The sequence below is a fragment of the Gigantopelta aegis genome, chromosome 15 (genome assembly GCF_016097555.1).
Source record: "Gigantopelta aegis isolate Gae_Host chromosome 15, Gae_host_genome, whole genome shotgun sequence".
Lineage (NCBI taxonomy): Eukaryota > Metazoa > Mollusca > Gastropoda > Neomphalida > Peltospiridae > Gigantopelta > Gigantopelta aegis.
The window spans coordinates 33,820,421-33,837,464 of record NC_054713.1 but is presented as its reverse complement, the minus strand read 5'-3'; the positions used below and the strand labels follow the sequence as shown (position 1 = coordinate 33,837,464).

At 41.0% G+C, this 17,044-nt stretch overlaps 1 protein-coding gene across 2 annotated transcripts in view; it reads left to right on the top strand.

The window, feature by feature from the left end:
- LOC121390609 (cationic amino acid transporter 3-like) overlaps positions 1-17,044 on the top strand; it is a 106,185-nt gene that overhangs the window by 31,001 nt on the left and 58,140 nt on the right. The gene's annotated exons all lie outside the window — the stretch shown is intronic.

Sequence of the window (17,044 nt, the reverse complement as noted above, 5' to 3'; positions counted from 1 at the left end):
AGACTGCGTAGTGATCGTAGAAGGGTGGGGCGTGACCACACTATACGAGTGCTTCGAACGACAATAGCCGATTGCGTAGTAACCGATGACGTAGCCAAGTAAAGCGCTCGCTTGATGTACGGTCGGTCTACGATTGATTTCCGTCCGTGGGCCCATTATGCTAATTTCTCGTTCCAGGCAGTGCTTCCATGACTGATATATATCAAAGGCCGTGGTATGTGCTATCCTGTATGTGGAGTGTTGCATATCAATGGAAAAATATAGCAGGTTTCTCCATGTGTATACATATAAACCATCTCTTGCTGCATTAGGAAATATATAGCGGGTTTTCTCTCTAAGACTATATGTCAGAATTACCAAATGTCTGACATCCAATAACCGATGATTAATAAATCAGTGTTCTTTAGCGGTGTCGTTAAACAAAACAAACTTTTTAACTATGTCTGAATTACCAAATGTTTGACATCCAAATAGCCCATGATTAATAAATCAATGCACTCTAGTGGCGTCGTTAAACAAAAGTAAAGTAAAGTTTGTTTTATTTAACGACGCCACTGGAGCACATTGATTTTTTATCTTATCATCGGCTATTGGACGTCAAACATATGGTCATTCTGACACTGTGTTTTAGAGGAAACCCGCTGTCGCCACATAGGCTACTCTTTTTTACGACAGGCAGCAAGGGATCTTTTATTTGCGCTTCCCACAGACAGGATAGCACAAACCATAGCCTTTGTTGAACCAGTTATGGATCACTGGTCGGTGCAAGTGGTTTACACCTACCCATTGAGCCTTGCGGAGCACTCACTCAGGGTTTGGAGTCGGTATCTGGATTAAAAATCCCATGCCTCGACTGGGATCCGAACCCAGTACCTACCAGCCTGTAGACCGATGGCCTGCCACGACGCCACCGAGGCCGGTTCGTTAAACAAAACAAAACGTAAAGAAAGCGATGATATCGTAATGTTTGTCTTATGACAGTCATGTATTCTTGTGGCTATTTTCGTACAAAGCTCTCGTGTCGTGTGGCATCGCCTTTAGATGTGTCTTACACATACGTTTGAGAGATCATCGTTCGTAATTTTTGAAACCACACGACGACGTATGTGGGATATCGATTTTAAAGACATCTGATTGGCTGTTCCATAGTGATGACCCCGAACGCCAATGCCACACAATCCAATGAAATTAACAAGGGCGAAATTGCTTGCTCTGTGGCGGATAGTTACTAAGTTAACTGCAAGCGCAAGTGCCATAAATGAGTATTAAGTTGGAAAAGACGTTCAAATAGCATTTAAACCTAATTTTGAGGATATGTAAGACATAGCATATTACACTCGTGTCCGTTAGATGCATTTTGAAACAACTCGTTGTACGATAAATGGTATCTAATGGCCACTCATGTGGTATTCCCCGTGTGTGCGTTTTATACCACCAAATCAAATTCCATATACGACAATAGTAATATATGTGGCTAAAGTTGATAATGCAACCTAGATATTACATAGATATGCATGGATATTAAAGGGACAGATCCTAGTTTTTAAACACTAAGGCATATTTTTCACTATTAGAGCCGTCTATGATAACTGAAATCAAACATTACTTATATTGTATTGTTTAGATTATCCATTTCCGTATAACCGAAGTGTTTCTGGTCATTCTGGGATTTCTAATACCTCAAAATTTATTTTTCATTTTTTTTTTTTAAACGCACGTGCGTCTGAGAAGTAACGGTTATGGAGTTGCGTTTTAGTTTATTTTTAAGGGTATTTCAACGTCATGACTCTTGTTTTACTCTATTTTATTCAAATTTGTTACATGTTTATAAATGAACCAAACTTAGCGTCCATTTTTACGGGTTGAAAAATAGGCGAAAAATATGCCTTTGTGTTTAAAAAAATAAGGTTTGTCCCTTTAATACTGCAACCTATCATCCTCAAAATAAGATGGCGAGAAAGAAGTTGAATCCTAGATGTTTTAAGCCCAAATGAATACCATCATACTGGGCCCAGTTTCACAAAGTCTAGTTTTGCACGTAAACGTAAATCTACGACTAAACCATAATTCTTATCACTGTTATAGTACAACAAATATAGTTTGAAGAACACATATTTCATTTTCTTTTGTTCTTAAAATACTCGTAATTATGTAATGTTCTGCCTGAAATTGATGCCAAACACGTGTAAACACACGACCGGTATAACTGCTAATCAGGGGCGGATTATGGGGGGGGGGGTGTGTTCCCAGTTGCACGGACCCCCCCACGGCTAAAAAACCCTCAAACCCACCACATAGATCTAAATTCATGTCCATGTAAAATTTATAATTTCAAATTATAAATATTTACATATTGTTTCGGACCCCCCCCCCCCTTACCTAATGCATGATCCGCCCCTGCTAATAGCAGACGTGAAGTTACGATGTTTAATGAAATGGGCCCATTGCCTGCACAGTTATGACCTACCTGACGTGTAAAATGATGGTAAATCTAATGTACTATGACCCAGATTGTACGTAATACCGTAGACTACAATTCAGTAGGCCTATGTCCAATAAAACATCAGCAAGTCGATGAATAAATCCAATACGTATTCTTTAGAGTGAGTCCATGGACTAATAAAATAGCTTACGTTTGATAGCATATCTGTAAAGAAATCCAACAAAATAGTCTTAACAATGTATCCATGGACTCCAATAAAACATGACAACATGCCATGAAGAAATCCAATGAGTATTATTAAGTCCATGGACTGTAATAAAATATTTATGACCAGGCACGGCGGAGCGGGAGGGGGGGGGGGGGGGGCTGGGGGCTAGAGGCACCACCCCCTCTTCAGTAATTCTGAATCAAAAATATTATTGGTAGTAAATCGTAAGGCAGAGATGATTTTTACTTGTAGAATGCAGGGAATTGCATTTCAGGACATCTACTTTTCAAACCTTAACGGGGGACCATACCCCGAACCCCTTAGAAACTTTGCTTTGCGCCCTTGATCTCAGTCAGCCCCCCACCCCCACCCCAATGTCTACTTGCTTCCACCGAACCTGATGACAATATGTCCATGTAGAAATCCTAAACAGTAGTATTGGGAGCAGGTTGACGGGCTCCGCTAAAACATTTACGTGGTGATGTTCGTGTTTTTAACTAAAAGCTTACACGCTGTCGTTGACAATATCATATATACCATTGTTATAATTATCTCTTCGGAATGTGTGATAGACGAAGTGGTCGTATGTGTGATCGTAAGGATGGCTCATGTATTATTGTCGTTTACAAAGCTCTGACTCCGTGCTTATTAAATGTTAAGGTGTAGACTCAAAGCTCGAATGACGTACAATTAGTTTGGCGTTGCCATGCCATTAGTCTTGAGTCCAGATTCTAAATTTGTTTATAAGCACCATGCCAGACTTTACCAAAGCATGTAAGTGTGTGTGTGTGTGTGTGTGTGTGTGTGTGTGTGTGTGTGTGTGTGTGTTTTATTATTATTTCATTTCAACTTATTTTCGTGCTTATATCCAATTAAGGTTCAAGCACGCTGTCCTGGGCACACACCTCAGCTATCTGGGCTGTCTGTCCAAGACAGTAGGTTAATTGTTAGTTGGTTAGTAGTTAGTGAGAGAGAAGAGGGTGTAGTGGCCTTACACCTACCCATTGAGCCCTTAAGAACTCGTTCTGGGTTGGAGCCGGTACCGGGCTGCGAACCTGTACCTACCAGCCTGTAGTCCGATGGCTTAACCACTACGCCACCGAGGCCGGTGTTTTATTATTATCTTTTTTTTTTTTTTTTACCGGCCTCAGTGGTGTGTTGGTTAAGCCATCGGACATAAGGCTGGTAGATACTGGGTTCGCAGCCCGGTACCGGCTGCCACCCAGAGCGTGTTTTAACGACTCAGTGGGTAGGTGTAAGACCACTACAGCCTCTTCTCTCTCACTAACTACTAACAACTAACCCACTGTCCTGGATATAAGCACAAAAATAAGTTGAAATGAAAATGAAATATTATTGTTAAAAAGTCATCAGATCCTGTACTTATACTATCTTAAAGTGCTTATTCAAGGCTTCAGTGACGTGTTTCCCATACATTTCATTTCAACTTATATTCGTGCTTATATTCAATTAAAGTTCAAACACGCTGTCATGGGCACACACCTCGGCTACCTGGGCTATCTGTCCAGGACAGTTGGTTAGTTGTTAGTGGTTAGTGAGAGAGAAGAGGTAGTGGTCTTACACCTACCCATTGAGTTGTTAAAACTCGTTCTTGGTTGGAGCCGGTACCGGGCTGCGAACTCTGTACCTACCAGCCTTATGTCCGATGGCTTAACCACGACACCACCGACGCCTGTTCCCATACAGAAACAAGTGGCTTACGTCTGCTGTCTTCACTAAATTAATGTCTTGAGTATTTCGACTTTATAAAAGTTGTACAAGCAAGGGAACCTGATTTTCATCAGATTAATACACGCCGTGTTCATTCTTAATCAGATTGATACACGCCGTGTCCATTCTTAATCAGATTGATGCATGCCGTGTCCCTTCGCTAGCCAAGCCACTGCAGTGGTGCGATACTTCCTGTAGCAAGATCCGAAGATGACGATTCCCTTTAAACAGAAACCCAATTTAGATTAATCAATTCCCATGCCTAATACACCACGACAATATGCATGATTATTAAACTCACTGACCATAGCCAGTTACAAAGACCTTAACTAACCTAGAAAGACAGGGAATGTGGGTGGGGGAAATACAAACAAATCCAGACATATAGACGCGTGTGCAATGGATGGGTGGGGGTGCGGGATGCGGTGTGGTGCGCCAGTGGTAATTTTTGACACAAACGGCGAAATATAGCGCTTGCAACTCTGATCATTTACCTTTAATAGTTGTGACGTCATACTGGGATTTCGTTTTGTCCTTCATAACTAACTGTGAACCCTGTACCTACCAGCCTGTAGTCCGATGGCTTAACCACTGCGCCACCGAGGCCGGTTAGGATTGATGGATCGTCGGTGGCAGGTGCAGGCGCAGGATTTTTAGCAGCGGGGGGGGGGGGGGGGGGGTCTAGATTGTAGTGACTGAAGTTTATAGGGGGGACCGAGTCATGCTCTCCAGGAAAATAAATTGAGAATTTTTGTTGTTTAGCAGGGATGGGTTTATACCCCCCCCCCCCCCCAAAAAAAAAAAAAAACCCCACTCCACTTTGCTCTCGCGCCTGGGTAGGTCCTTTGCAGTGATTTTCCAGTAATCGATTATAATCGAAAATTGATCGATTTGGCTCAACCGATTTGACAATCGATTAAAGAAATCCATAATCGATTATGTGGGGAAATGTCGACTGTAATTGTTCCTCCAGTCTAGATGATGGAATTCATGTTTGTTTTCATATACACAAAACAAACATATATTAAATAGTTATTAAAGTCGCAGAACCTAGTTTCATCCCGTATTAATGGACAGTAATGTTGGTTAATCTACAAACCTGTAACACATTTAAATAAAAGAAAGAAGTGTTTTATTTAACGACGCACTCAACACATTTTATTTACGGTTATATGGCGTCGGACATATGGTTAAGGACCAAATAGATATTGAGAAAGGAAACCCGCTGTCGCCACTTCATGGGCTACTCTTTTCGATAAGCAGCAAGGGATCTTTTATATGCGCCATCCCATAGACAGGATAGCACATACTACGGCCTTTGATGTACCAGTCGTGGTGCAATGGCTGGAGCGAAATTTGAATAAAGTTACAATAGAGTGAAACAAGAGACTGTGACGTTGAAACGGGGAAAATACTCTTTAAACATAGACTATAGCTTGTCTCGATAACCATCACTTCTCAGAGGTATGTGCGTTTTTAAGAACCCACGACTGGTACATCAAAGGCTGTGGTATGTGCTATTCTGTCTATGGGATGGTGCATATAAAAGATATCTGCTGCTAAACGAAAAGATTAGCCCATGAAGTGGCGACAGCGGGTTTCCTCCCTCAATATGTGTGTGGTCCTTAACCATAATATGTTCGACGCCATATACCGGTAACCGTAAATAAAATGTGTTGAGTGTGTCGTTAAATAAAGCATTTTGTTCCTTTTTAAGAATATGAAAAGCGAATTTCCTGGTATTAGTGTTTCTTTTTCTTATTTGTTTGGATTGTTGTCAGTTTTGTTTAGAGGTTGTTGTTTTTGGAAGTACCAAGATGACCAAAAACATTTCGGATGTATGGAAATGGATAATCTAAAATAATAAATGCTAAGTAATGTCTGATCTCAATGATAATAAAAAAAAAATGGTTTTAATAGTGTCAAATAGGCCGTAGTGTTTAAAAACTGGGGTCTGTCACTTTAAAGGTAAAATGAGCTATTTGTAGGTTTTATCTCGGTGAACCAGAGGTATCCCCCCATTAGTCATACCCTTATTTGTCATACAATTTGTAACTACACAGGTCAAGGTTTGGTGCACACTTAATCATCTGCCCGTTACTCAGATAAAAATGGTATGATCCCACATTGTTGTATATTGTATGACTAATGAAAGAAAGGCTTATAATGATTTATTCATTTTATTGATAAAAAAAATGAAAATGTCAATATTGTATCCAGAGAACAAAGCACAATTGCATCCAGCACACGTTTTGTGGTAGTAGAGCTAATCTGGCAGCCCTGCGGATCCACTGTTGGACGGGAGGATCTTCCTTGTACTGCACTGCAAGTCCCAGGTTCTGCACCTTCCTCCACAGTAATGGAAGTAACAACCTTTGACCTCGGTGTTAGGAAACTCCCTATCAACAGCACGAATGGCAGCCAACTCAAAGACTTCTGTGTGTTCATTATTATAAAAAATATTTCTACTTCAAAGCTGCTGCCCACAGAAGTTATGATTACAACAGTGACTAGTTAGCAGTGAGACACAGCCAATACCAGTTGGTCAATCAAGCCGAGATAATCCTCTGAGACCATTCTCATTCCCCACACAGGTGTGATTTGATTTTGAACTTATTTTCGTGCTTATATCCAATTACGGTTCAAGCACGCTGTCCTGGGCACACACCTCAGCTATCTGGGCTGTCTGTCCAGGACAGTGGGTTAGTTGTTAGTTGGTTAGTCGTTAGTGAGAGAGAAGAGGGTGTAGTGGCCTTACACCTACCCATTGAGCCCTTAAGAACTCGCTCTGGGTTGGAGCCGGTACCGGGCTGCGAACCCTGTACCTACCAGCCTGTAGTCCGATGGCTTAACCACTGCGCCACCGAGGCCGGTACACAGGTGTGCTCAGTTTACTTACTGCTCGACTGCTTTCCTAATTGTATTACTATTGACCATATGACTAATGGGGGTATGACTAATGGGAGGTAACCGAACCAGACAGTAAGTTCGTGAGCCTTATAATTCAAATCCTTATTATGTTCATAAAATTCCAACCCATCGTGTAATCGAAAATTGATCGGTTGGTTCAAACAGATTATAACCGATGATCGATGATGCCAGTCGATTCACAATACTAGTCCATTGGGCTATGTTTTGCTCCATCCAGTCCCCCACAACTGGTGTACCAAATGCCGTGGTATGTACTATGCTGTCTGTGGGATGGTGCATACAGCTGTTCAATTCCTGCTAAAGAGTAGCCCATGACGTGGCGGAAGCGGGTTTCCTCTCTCATTATCTGGGTGGTAATCAACCATATGTTCGATGTAGCATAATATATAACCATAAGTAAAATGTGTTGAGTATTGTTAAATAAAAAATGTTTCCTTTCTTCGAGTTCTAGGTTTTACCATGCTATTATATAGACCCTATGGTGTTTGGATTTGGGTGTATGCGTGTGTGTGTGTGTGTGTGTGTGTGTGTGTGTGTGTGCGCGCGCGTGTATGTGTGTGTGTATGTGTGTGCGCGCGCACGCGTGTACGTGTGTATGTGTGTGTGGTGCAAATTAATGGGTGTTTAAAAACACCCCAGCACAAAAATACACCTCGGCTATTGCGCGCGTGTTTGCGCGAGTGTGTTTGTCAGTATATTATGTGTGTTTATTTTTCTTATTTGGTTGGATTGTTGCGGTTTTATTTAGGAGTTGTTTTTGTTTCTTGTTGATTCTCTTGCATTTTAAAATAAAACCACAGTTGTGTATCGTATATACATGTATTTATTCATTGTAATCTATATAGTTACGGACCGGCCTCGGTGGAGTCGTGGCAGGCCATCGGTCTACAGGCTGGTAGGTACTGGGTTCGGATCCCAGTCGAGGCATGGAATTTTTAATCCAGATACCGACTCCAAACCCTGAGTGAGTGCTCCGCAAGGCTCAATGGGTAGATGTAAACCATTTGCACCGACCAGTGATCCATAACTGGTTCAACAAAGGCCATGGTTTGTGCTATCCTGCCTGTGGGAAGCGCAAATAAAAGATCCCTTGCTGCCTGCCGTAAAAGAGTAGCCTATGTGGCGACAGCGGGTTTCTTCTAAAAAAATCTGTGTGGTCCTTAACCATATGTCTGACGCCATATAACCGTAAATAAAATGTGTTGAGTGCGTCGTTAAATAAAACACTTCTTTCTTTCTATATAATTACGAGGCGAGACGTGGCCCAGTGGTACAGCGCTCGCTCGATGCGCGGTCGGTGTGGGATCGATCCATTGGGCCATTTCTCGTTCCAGCCAGTGCACCACGACTGGTATATCAAAGGCCGTGGTATGTACTACCCTGTCTATGGGGTGGTGCATATAAAAGATCCCTTGCTGCTAATCGAAAAGTGTAGCCCATGAAGTGGCGACGGTGGGTTTTCTCTCTCAATATCTGTGTGGTCCTTAACCATATGTCTGACGACATATGACCGTATATACAATGTGTTGAGTGCGTCGTTAAATAAAACATTTCCTTCCTTCCAATCAATCAATGTGATTGTTAAATAAAACATTTCCTTCCTTCCAATCAATCAATGTGATTGTTAAATAACACATTTCCATCCTTCCTGCACCTCCAGAACAACACACACCTCAGCTATCTGGGCTATCTTTTCAGGACAGGGTTAGTGAGAGAGACGTCCGTGTAGTGTCCTCACACCTACCCACTGAGTTCGCTCTGCGTGGGAGTCGGTACCGGGATGCGAACCCTGTACCTACCAGTCTTATGTCCAATGGCGTAACCAATATACCACCGAGTATTGACCTGTCGATATTGACTTCGGATTGACCCCACGTGTACGGTTTGCCGATCACACTCCCACGCAGTGTGCACGTGTATAATGAGACGAGACGCTCCCCTGCATCACGCGTTATGTGTGTGTAAGTCGTTTATACGTTATTACCGAAATCGCTGGAGAATGTAAATTATTAGTTATCAACAGCGGATCCTCTGCCGTCGTCAAATGAAACTGTGGGAGGTGGGCGAGAGGGACCAACTAATAAACAACAGACGATAGAATATCTCTTGGTGTTAGCCATATTACTTTTTTTCTTAAATCCCAAAACATTAAAATATACTAAGAAGCCCTGGGCGCAAAATTCTGGACTGGTCGAAGGGACTCGAGGAGTGCTAACGGTCCACGGGTTAGGGGGCGCAATACATGCCTTGCCCTGGGCGCTGGCAACCCACGCTACGCCACTGCGCCCAAACGTCATCTTGCATTTTGCCTACACAAATAATAAACTCATTTATGACCTAGGAAAATTTTAGTTGCGGATCCATGGGGTGGACATGACATTTTTATTTTTTTAATGCAGATCCTTTTTGCAGTATATCTACTACTTTTTTTTATCACATTAATTTTTACCATTGTAACCCAAAATCTGATATAGAGTTTGTACCCGATCCATCAGTGCCCCCCCCCCCCCCCTCCACACACACACACACTCCCAAAGCAAATATAGGGAATTGACCCATAATATAGTGTTTTTAACTATATAGGTTAACATTGTCGCCTATAGGAGTTTATTTGGTACAGTACAACCGCGTGTTGGTATACCGGAAACGGTGGTTTCCAAACTTTATCAAGTTTATTCGTTCTTTCTTTTAAAAGTTATATGTTTGTTTTGTTTAACGACAGTACTAGAGCACATTGATTTATTAATAATCGGCTTTAGATGTCAAATTTCTGCTAAATGAGCTGCAAAAGGAAACAGACGTAGATTTACGTGCAAAGTAAGTTAGTAGTATTTCTACGACCGGCTTCGTGAAATGGAGTAAACATACACGTAGACGTAGACGTACGACAGGTGTAAGTTTTACACGTAAACGTAAATTTACGATGTTTAGTGAAATAGGCCCCAGGTCACCAATGCCAATGAAAAAAAAACACACAAAAAACCCCCACACGGTAGAATCGATCACTGTGTGACGTAAAAGTTAACCTTAAATTGACTTGTTTGTGACGCACAAGTTAACTATAAGCACTAGGATCGTATATATGTTTTAGTTGGAAAAGGCGTTAATTTTTTTATTTTAAAAGTGTTTTCTGAAGATATGTAAGAAATATAATACTATATTCGTGTCCGCTTTCGCTCGTTAGATACATTTTAAAATAACTGGTTGTAAGACAAACGGTATCTAGCGGCCACTCATGTATTATTCTTTATATCACTATATTTTGCCGTGCATTATTACCATGAATTCCTTTAAAAGAAACCGGCCTCGGTGGCGTCGTGGTTAGGCCATCGGTCTACAGGCTGGTAGGTACTGGGTTCGGATCCCAGTCGAGGCATGGGATTTTTAATCCAGATACCGACTCCAAACCCTGAATGAGTGCTCCGCAAGGCTCAGTAGGTAGGTGTAAACCACTTGCAACGACCAGTGATCCATAACTGGTTCAACAAAGGCCATGGTTTGTGCTATCCGGCCTGTGGGAAGCACAAATAAAAGATCCCTTGCTGCCTGTCGTAAAAAAGTAGCCTATGTGGCGAAAGCGGGTTTCCTCTTAAAAACAGTGTCAGAATGACCATATGTTTGACGCCCAATAGCCGATGATAAGATTAAAAAAATCAATATGCTCTAGTGGCGTCGTTAAATAAAACAAACGTTACTAATTATTGTTCCTCTTTCCAACAACTGTCCCACGACTGGTACACTAAAGGCCATGGTATGTGCTGTACTGTCTATGGAAACATGCACATACAAATCTCTTGCTGCTAATTGAAAAATGTAGCGGGTGTCCTCTATAATTACGTGTTAAAAGTGCCCCAACATTTGGCATCCAATAGCTGATGATTAATAAGTCGATTTGCTCTAGCGGTGTCGTTAAACAAAATAAAGGTGGGTTTTTTTCTATCCACCCATGGCGCGGAACGTAACTCAGTGCTCCACAACTGATGTAACAAAGACCATGGTATGTACTATCGTGTTTGTGAGATGCTGCAGATTAATGGCGCCTTGCTGCTAATCTAAAAGACTAGCCCATGTAGTGGTGGCAGCGGGTTTCCTTTCTTATCTATGTGGTCCTTATAACCATAATCATGTCCGTTTGTTTGTTGTGTTTAACGACACCACTAGAGAATTTTTTTTTCCATTAGTAGCAAGGGATATTTTATATGACCATCTCATAGACAGGATAGCACATAAAACGGCCTTTGATATACCAGTCGAGAAATATGATAATGTCCGATGCCACATAATTGTACTTAAAAATTAAAATGTGTTGAATGCGTTGTTAAATAAAAATGTCCTTCCTTCATTCTAAAGTTTAATGACACCACTAGAGAACATTGCTTTGTTAATTATCGACTATTGGATGTCAAACATTTAGTAATTTTCACATATATAACCTTAGAGATGAAACCAGCTAAATTTTTCCGTTAGCAGTAAGGGGGGTCTTTTATATGCACCATCCCACAGACAGGATAGCACATACCACGACCGTTGATATGCCAGTCGTGGTGCACTGGCTGGAACGAAAAATAACCCAAATGGGCCCACCGACGGAGATCGATCCCACACCGACCGCGCATCAAGCGAGCGCTTTACCACTGGGCCATGTCCCGCCCCCTTCTCTCCCTCTTTTCGCCCATATTCCAAATATTCCCAAATTTCCTCTCCAGATTATGTCTGCACTTTAATCTTCAAACATGTTCGCCATTTCGTCCTCCAAACGTGCATAATCTGTCGTGCCTTAAGCTATAATTGGAATGCATACTGCTTGCACCTTGCGCTGCAATATGTAGATTAAGTTTTAACCTTCAAAGAAAAGTGTACCGACAGTCGAATTATCACCCAGCAAGTTGACCTTTCAAGCACGAATCAGAACGTAATTGAACCATATTGCTTATTGATTATTTTTTTTAGCCAAACCAGCACCAAAAAAAAAAAAAAAAAAATGCTTATGGTTATCTCAGAAAAATAATACCTATGCATGTATACTAAGAAAAAAAAGTTTGGTAAATATGCTTAAATAAAAAAAACAAATATAAATTTAAAAACACACACACACAAACAACAAACATAAAAACAAAACCTCGTGACTTTCAAAGTAAAATCAGACACAGATTTTAATACACATTGAAAGAAGGAAATGTTTTATTTAACGACGCACTCATCACATTTTATTTACGGTTATATGGTGTCCGATACACATTGCTCTAGTGAGGTCGTTAAACAAAACAAACAATCTGCGTCGTGTTACGTTTCAAAATTACCAAATGTTTGACATCCAATAGCCGATGATTAACAAATCATTGTGCTCTAGTGAGGTCGTTAGACAAAACAAACGATGTACGTTTCAGAATTACCAAATGTTTGACATCAAATAGCCGATGATTAACAAATCAATGTGCTCTAGTGATGTCGTTAAACAAAACAAACGGTCTACGTCTCAGAACTACCAAATGTTTGACATCCAATAGCCGATGATTAACAAATCAATGTGCTCTAGTGAGGTCGTTAAACAAAACAAACGATGTACGTCTCAGAATTACCAAATGTTTGAGATCCAATAGCCGATGATTAATACATCGATGTGCTCTAGTGAGGTCGTTAAACAAAACAAACGATCTGCGTCGTGTTACAGAGTGTATAGGAACCCGATTTTTTTATAAGACTTCTCTCATTCTTTTAGGGCGGGAGATAGCCCAGTGGTAAAGCGCTCGCTTGATGTGCGGTCGTTCTGGGATCGATCCCCATCTGTAAGCCCATTGGACTATTTCTCGTTCCTCGACTGGTAAATCAAAGGCTGTGGCATATGTTATCCTGTCTGTGGAATGGTGCATATAAAAGATGACTTGCTACTAATGGACAAATTTGGCAGTTTTCCTCACTAACACTATATATCAGAATTACCAAACGTTTTACATCCAATAGCCGATTATTAACAAATCAATGTGTTCCAGTGGTATCGTTAAACAAAACAAACGATCTGCGTCGTGTTACAGAGTATATAGGAACCAGAGTTTAGAGTGCTGTGGTGAATATGTGATGTTATATAAACATGATAAGGCTATGCATATAATATTTGCCTGTGCGTTCCAAATAATTTCATTAATGAAAACACGAAACAGAATAAATAAGTCAATAAATCACGTGATGTGATAAAATAAATAACCGGCCTCGGTGGTGTCCTGGTTAAGCCATCGGATATAAGGCTGGTAGGTACAGGTTCGCAACCCCGTACCGGCTCTCACGCATTGCGAGTTTTAACGGCTCGGTGGATATGTGTAAGGCCACTACACTCTCTTCTCTCTCACTAACCACTAGAAATTAACAACTAACGCACTATCGTGGACTGTCTGCCCAGATAGCTGAGGTGTGTGTGTCCAGGACAGCGTGTTTGAACTTTTATTGGATATAAGCACGGAAATAAGTTGAAAATAATGAGGATCGATCGTTCCGTCTAGATTCAGTTTTATTCCCGTTATAACCATTACACTATAACTGGAACATCAAAAGCCGTGGTAATGTATTCTCCTGCCTATGAGAAAGTGCATGTTAATAAAAATCCTTACTGCTTTTTATCGCTGTGTGCCAGTGTGCGGCGGCAGCGGGTTTTCTCCCTCGCTATGTTTTGAAATAACCACTGGCATAGCCAGAGGTGGCCATGACCCCCTCAGTCATACCCTCCCCCCCCCCCCCCCCCATCAACTTTATTTATCACCCCATAACAATATTGACAGGCTGTGTGGTTGTCACCCTCCCCCAATATCGGTGTCCCCGCATAAAATCCTGGCTAATATAAGCTAATTCTAGGATTTAATCATATGTCGTAATTTAAAATATGTTGAGGTGTCGTTAAAATGTTCATTTGCTTTCCAAGATGGCCACCATGTATGACGAATGACATCAAAGTAACAGGTTGCAATAGATTTAGTCCATCTTTCTATCGTCTACTTGTAAAGCATTATCCCAAAGGTTATTGTTATCATGTGCTGTACGAATATAACTGAATTGATGAACGGATGTGTTGACGTGTGTGTTAGTGCTACATAAGTGTTGGAGAGAGAGAGAGAGAGAGAGAGAGAGAGAGAGAGAGAGAGAGAGAGAGAGAGAGAGAGAGAGAGAGAGAGAGAGAGAGAGAGAGAGAGAGAGAGAGAGAGAGTGAGATAATATAATGTATTCTACTTTGAAATCTTAAACATGTGTGAATATACCTTTTTTTGTTGTTGTGAAAATAATAAAACAGCTTCTTCTTTTTCATAAACGAAACCAACACCACTGTAACCACCACAACAATAAGCGCTTCAAGTTTGAAATATCCGGTAGCCATTATGTCGCAATATTGAACGCTTTATTGCAAAACAAGTGATCAATGGGGTTGAAAGGCTATACACATATCCACCCACTACCACCCCCGCCAAAAGAAATTCGCAAAAACAAAACAACACCAGCACAAAAGGACATTCGTGTCCCAAATAAAGTTGAAGTTTGTTTTGTTTAACGACACCACTAGAGCACATTGATTTATTAATCATCGGTTACTGGATGTCAAACATTTGGTAATTCTGATAGTCTTAGAGAGGAAACCCGCTATATTTCTTTTTCTATTAGTAGCAAGGGATCTTTTATATGAACCATCCCACAGACAGGATAGCACATACCACGGCCTTTGATAAACCAGTCATGGTGCACTGGCTAGAACGAGAAATAACCCAAAATGGTCAATCGACGAGGATCGATCCCCGTCGGTGGACCCATTGGGCCATTCATCGTTCCAGCCAGTTATCCACAACTGGTGTAACAAAGGCCGTGATATAACTATCCTGTCTGTGGGATGTTGCATGTAAAAGGTCCCTTGCTGCTAATCGAAAAGAGTAGCCCATGAAGTGGCGACAGCGGGTTTCCTTTCTCAATATCTGTGTTGTCATTAACCATATGTCTGACGCCATATAAGCGTAAATAAAATGTGTTGCGTGCGTCGTTAAATAAAAAAATTTTTTTCTTTCTTTTTCAATATCTGTGTTGTCCTTAACCATATGTCTGACGCCATATAAGCGTAAATAAAATGTGTTGCGTGCGTCGTTAAATAAAACATTTGTTTTCTTTCTTTTTCAATATCTGTGTTGTCCTTAACCATATGTCTGACGCCATATAAGCGTAAATAAAATGTGTTGTGTGCGTCGTTAAATAAAACATTTCCTTCCTTCCTTCCCGCCCTTGTCCCACATAAACGAATGCGATGGTCATGGATCACATTTCGATTTGCATTACATGAATACAGATTCCTTGTGACTATAACGAATTATTTGACTGAGACATACTGTTGTTCGTGTTAAGGAATTATTTACTTGGATCCATCAGTATTGTTCATGACGGTAGGTTTCGTGAGTCATAAAGAAAACAAAAATTGTTTTATTTAACGACGCCACTAAAGCACATTGATTTTTTTATCTTATCATCGGCTATTGGACGTCAAATATATGGTCATTCTGACACTGTGTTTTTTTAGAGGAAACCCGCTGTCGCCACATAGGCTACTCTTTTACAATAGGCAGCAAGGGATTTTTTATTTGCGCTTCCCACAGGCAGGATAGCACAAACCATGGCCTTTGTTGAACCAGTTATGGATCACTGGTCGGTGTTAGTGGTTTACACCTACCCAATGAGCCTTGCGGAGCACTCACTCAGGGTTTGGAGTCGGTATCTGGATAAAAAAATCCCATGCCTCGACTGGGATCCGAACCCAGCACCTATCAGCCTGTAGACAGATGGCCTAACCACGACGTCACCGAGGCCGGTGAGTCATAAATGTACCACACCACCATTTGTCGTGCCGTTAGTTGTATATATATATATATGGGGCGGGATGTAGCCCAGTGGTAAAGCGCTCGCTTGACACGCGGTCGCTGTAGGATCCATCCTCGTCTGTGATCCCATTGAGCTATTTCTCGTCTCAGCCATTGCACCACGACTGGTATATTAAAGGCTGTGGTATGTGCTATCCTGTCTATGGGATGTTGCATATAAAAGATCCCGTGCTACTCATGAGAATATGCAAAGGGTTAATATAGTCCAGTTTCGGAAATAGGTCTACATTAAATAAAAATTTATATAAAAAAAAATTCAGTCTGTGGGATGGTGCATAAACACAAAATTAGATCCTTTGTTACTAATAGAAAAATATAGCGGGTTTCCTCTCTGATACTATATGTCAAAACTACCAAATGTTTGACATTCAATAGCCAATGTTTAATAAATCAATGTGCTCTAGTTGTGTCGTTAAACAAAACAAACTTCTAACTTTTACTCCTAATGACATCATGCCATAATATAATCTTAAGGCAATACATATTTTCACTGAAATTCCTGGTATAATAAATGATGGTGTGCAACCCAAATACAATAGAACACATAACCGTACCTATCCTGAAACAACGTGCGGGTAGCGTGGATGTAGTGCAGGGCGCACATTAAGTCAATACTTTTTTTTAATGTGCAGGGCGAGTTGCTTCCCTCTATTTAGCAAATTTAAAACGGCGGGCAAATTTTTTTATGTTGTTTTTTTATGTTATTTTGTAAATAATGATGCAAGTACTTCAATCGGGATTTAGAGAGAACGGTAGGTTATACATTTTTGGTTTGTGACCGGCCTCGGTGGCGTCGTGGTTAGGCCATCGGTCTACAGGCTGGTAGATACTGGG